The sequence below is a fragment of the Panthera uncia genome, assembly GCF_023721935.1.
Source record: "Panthera uncia isolate 11264 chromosome A1 unlocalized genomic scaffold, Puncia_PCG_1.0 HiC_scaffold_17, whole genome shotgun sequence".
Lineage (NCBI taxonomy): Eukaryota > Metazoa > Chordata > Mammalia > Carnivora > Felidae > Panthera > Panthera uncia.
The window spans coordinates 58,774,969-58,779,623 of record NW_026057577.1 but is presented as its reverse complement, the minus strand read 5'-3'; the positions used below and the strand labels follow the sequence as shown (position 1 = coordinate 58,779,623).

The 4,655-nt window shown below is 47.1% G+C and overlaps 1 long non-coding RNA gene across 4 annotated transcripts in view; it reads left to right on the top strand.

Annotated features, from left to right (window-relative positions):
- Positions 1 to 1,575, top strand: part of LOC125935776 (uncharacterized) — a 2,341-nt gene extending 766 nt beyond the window's left edge. For 2 of the 4 annotated variants that reach the window (XR_007461786.1, XR_007461785.1), the window contains exons 2-3: positions 1,059 to 1,134; positions 1,252 to 1,573. This is a non-coding gene — a long non-coding RNA (uncharacterized LOC125935776). Of the gene's footprint in view, positions 1 to 1,058; positions 1,135 to 1,251 lie in introns of all 4 variants that reach the window. The other 2 variants (XR_007461788.1, XR_007461787.1) reach the window with 2 other exon arrangements.
- The last annotated feature ends 3,080 nt before the right edge of the window (positions 1,576 to 4,655 follow it).

Genomic DNA, 4,655 nt, shown 5'->3' with positions numbered 1-4,655 from the left:
GTGTGTGTGTGTGTGTGTGTGTGTGTGTGTGTGTGTGTGTGTGTGTATGTGTTGGGGGATTCTCTGTATTTATTAAATGTTTTTAAATATCAACTCTGTCTCTAGGGAGGAGAACTGGGTGACTAAGGGACTAGGAGACAGGGAGACTTTGTATACATTTTTATCCTTTCAAATTTTACACCGTTTACACGTATAACAATTATGTGCCTGTACGTGCAAACATGCACACATATACCATATCCCTTATGCTCTCTCCCTACTCCATGCCCCTATTCCTTTCCCTCTGCAGAGACAATCCTTCAAGGGATAATTTCAAAAAGCCTTCTGTTCCCAATTTACCAATGCCTCAATAGTTCCTTCTACCTGCTCTGAACCCTGACAGAATTTCCCATCAGTCTTAACTATGGTTGGGACCTACTCACAAACTGCCTCATAGTGTAACCTCCTAGCATAACTGCCTGCCTCCTGAAGATAGCCCTCGTCTCTCATCAGTTGCTTAAGCATAGACTGGCAATAGATTCGTTTCTTTGGATCCCTCACAGAACAGAACTGAATCAAAGAGTTAGAGGCGAAGGCACAACTAGACAAGTCTGAAGGACAAGGGCATGGCTAAGACAAAATGCCTTTGGAACCTATAACAAGTATCTGGTTTAAGTTCTTGCTGCTTCCAGAACCAGGTGGAGTTGGTAGCAGTGAAAAGCTGCTTGTCACTGGACTACTACTGTTCTCTCTTCCATTGCAATCAGAAGATCAGTTGGGTCTCTTCCAGGGGATGCATTTTGGACAAAGTCAGATATAGGAACATGTAACCCTATGGACAACTGTGGACTAGGTGTCTGAGGCTAAGACTTTGACAATTTTTTCTTTTTTTAATCAAAAAAAAAAAGACTAAACAGAAAATATCTTATGAAGCAAATGGTCTTAACCAAACCTTTCTTCTAAATAAGGGAAAAGACAGCAAGTGGGAGGAGAAGGCCAAGGTGGTGAGGAGGGAGGGTGAGAAGACCCCAAGCACCAAGGTCTCTCATTAAAAAGGCGTCTTTCCTGACATCTTACAGGGAAACTACTCCTCCCTTTGGAAGATGGAACCAGAAGAGGAAACCGCCCTACACCTGTAGCTGACCTTTGCAATAGGTACTGGGAGAGGAGGGGGGCCCCGCCTCCCAAAGACCTAGAGGCTTTTAGGGTGCTCCCTGCCCTCACCTGTTTAGCATCAATAGTCATGCCCCTCATTTTGTGCTGCTACCACAGGAAGCTTCAACTCTAAACCTAGGCCTGTGGGAGCTGCCCCAGTTCCAGGCACACAAGGCAAATGGCTGCATCCTTGCTGCCACAGGCCTCCTCAAAATGCATCTTCCAGGAACCGAGAATCCACCCTGCTCCACAAGGAAACATGTGAGCGTCAGCCAGACACCTTCTCCTCCATCATCTCCCACAGTCCTTCCATGTCTAATTCCTGAAACCCAGATGTCTGCTTCAGGAGCCCAAAATAAAGTCTCAACTGTTTCACGGTCAAACCCACATCTGTCTGGGATTAGCAGAACAGCTACTTTGCACCCCCACACCACCCCCCACCCCTGTCACCTCCCTCCACCCCCAAGGGTCTCCCTCTTCCATTTCTGGGAATCCCTGAAGATGCTGTGAGGGTGAGCGTGTGTCACTTTATCTACCACTTGAGGCTCCAGTGCTGCGGTCTGGGGCCCCCAGTTCATCTCACGCTGCCTCCCATAACTCGGCTAGCCAGGATGTGCTGTTTTACTAAAGGAACTCGCTTCAAGTGGCAACATGGCACCTCCCCCACCCCCACCCATCACTAACTCCCCAGTCTAGGACAGGTGACAATATGTCCTGGATGTCTGGGGAATAACAGAAGGGGATTGTTGTGTTCCTTGGAGTCACAGGCCCTGGACCCCCAACCTTAAGGCCATGTCTACCTCCTATCAGTCTCCTGTATCTCAATAAGATTATTTAGAAGATATCATGCCAATGCTGAGTGGATCCCCCTCCCCAACCCCTCTCCCCAGAGAACAGGGAGTGTTGCCCCCTACTCCCAGACTCAGGTCTGCTCATGCTGCCTCAGCCCACCTGGCCCTGGGAATCTCCATTTCCTTCAAGAGAAAGCCCCTGAGAAGTTCTCCAGAGCTCAGATAAGACAAGTGCACTACTCAGCCTTGCACTGCCTGCACTATACTAATTTACTCACCATGGGGGGTGTGGTAGGCAGAATAATGCACCCCCGCGCCCACGACATGCACATCCCAATACCAGAACCTGTGAATGCATTAGGTTACATGGCAAAGGGGAATTCAGGTTTCAGATGGAATAAAGCTTGCTAATTGGCTGACCTTGAGTAGAGAGATTCCCCTGGATTATCCACAGTACTGGCTTTGAAGATGGAGGAAGGGGCCATGTGCCAAGGAATGTAGGTGCCTTAGAAGTAGAACAAAGAGGGGAGCCTGGGTGGCTCAGTCAGTCAAGCGTCTGACTTTGGCTCAGGTCATGATCTCGTGGTTTGTGAGTTCAAGCCCTGCATCAGGCTCTGCGCTGACAGCTCAGAGCCTGGAGCCTGCTTCTGATTCTGTGTCTCCCTCTCTCTCTGCCCCTCCCCCACTCAAGCTCTCTTTCTCTCTCAAAAAAAATAAAAATAAATAAACATTAAAAAAAAAAAAGAAAGAAATAGAGCAAAGAGTCTCACAGCCTCCAGAAAGAAACACAGCACTGCTAACTCCTCCATTTTCTCCCCGGGAGAACCATGTCAGATCCTGACCCAGGGATAGGATACTGTAAGATAATAAATTTGTGTTATTTTAAGCCACTAAGTTTGTGGTGGTTTGTAGTGGCAGCAGACAGGAAACCAATACATGGGGGTTACAAATAATTTGGTCTAAATCTTTACTTCAGGAAATTTTTTCTCTAATTTCTTATCACTTTGCATCTCACTCTGCAGTGGTCACAGTCAGATGTATGATGTCTGTATCACTTGTTCCAAGAACAACCTGCTTTACTTTGGTGTGAATAACGATTTCATCCTGGTGATTTCCTCGAAAACAAGAGAATCTGTTCCAAAATTAGAGTGTCCATCTCCAGAAACCCAAATGGCAGTGCCCATACTACAATAATACACACTTTGAGTTCCTCTTTTCTAGACACTGATAAAGAAATCACAGCAGTCCTCTCTCTAAGCCATCTTCCTGCCACTCCACTGCCACTAGTGGGGCTCAAGCCAGTTCTGTCTCTTGCCTGGAAAACTGAGACAGCCTTCTTCTGTCTCCACTCCTCCTCCCAACACTATAGTTGAAAGAGTCTTTGTAGAGGTTGACCATCCCTCTGTTGACAAATGTTCAATGGCCCCCATTGCCCTTAGGATAAAGCACCGGGCTCTAACCCGGTCCCTAAGACTCTGCACACTCAGCCCAGCCCACATTTCTGGCCTCATTTCCAGCACACACAGAGCTATTACCAGAGTCATTCTAGCAAACGTGTGGTCAAGGAGCAGGGAAGTGTTGAGCTGTGGGATGGGCTATGCAAAGCAGAGTCCCACAGTTTTGAGGATTCAAATTTGTAGGACATAGCTGTGGCTGGTGCACACTGAATTGTGCCCCCCCCCCACCCCCTGCAAATTCATATGCTGAAATCCTAACCTCTGGTACTGCAGAATGTGACTTCATTTGGAAACAGGGTTGCTGCAGACATACTTAGTTAAGATGAAGTCACACTGGAATAGGGTAGGCATCCAAGACTGATATTCTTGTAACAAGGAGAAATCTGGATGTAAACACATACACACACAGGGAGCAAACCACATGTAGACTACAGTCACACTGCCACAAGCCAGCGAACACCAGAAGCTCGGAGAGAGACCTGGGCCACATCCTTCCTTGATGCTTTCAGAGGAAGTGTTGCCCTTCTGACTTCTGAGGTTTTGTAACCTCGGAAGTGATAAATTTCTGTTGTTCTAAGCCCCCCAGTTAGTGGCATTTTACCATGGCAATCCTGGGGAACTAATCAAGTGACCCTACTAGCTTCTCATCACCTACAGATTTCTCCAGCATTCCGGTACACACAGCTCTGCGTGTGGAAACGCGTACACTGAAGGAAGGATATTTGACTGTAGAGAAGTTTCCATTTCCCGAGGTCCACCCAGTTTGTTGAAATGAAACACGCCCTTTACACTCACAGGGCTTCTCAAGGCCCTGAAAACCAGTTGCTAAGAAGAATTCATTAAAGGATACACATTAGTCAATTTGCCCTCCATGAGTGGGTTTGTTCTCTCCCTCCTTAGAGATAATGAAGAAGACTCAGTAACAACTCTGTATTCTCAAAACATCCAATGTTCCAATGAGAACAAGGCATGGCTTTAATCTCTTTCCTTCGCTCCTGTTTCTTACTTCTGCAAAGTTTGCCCCAATCCTTGTGTTCTCTTAATTAAAACCAAAACTGACTCGACTGTTGAGTCCCAGTTAATAAGAGGTGAGGCCAGCTTGGCATGTCTGTGTTCTGAAAACTGCCCTGAGCAAAATGTGTGTGTGAGAACAGTCTGCCAGGGGAATGGCAAAAACAAGCTGCCCCTCCCTAGCCAGGATGGCTCTTTTCTGCATGGGATACAGGAGGCTCACTTCCACGCAAGTCCTACTATCCTAGGAAGCAGAAGAGGC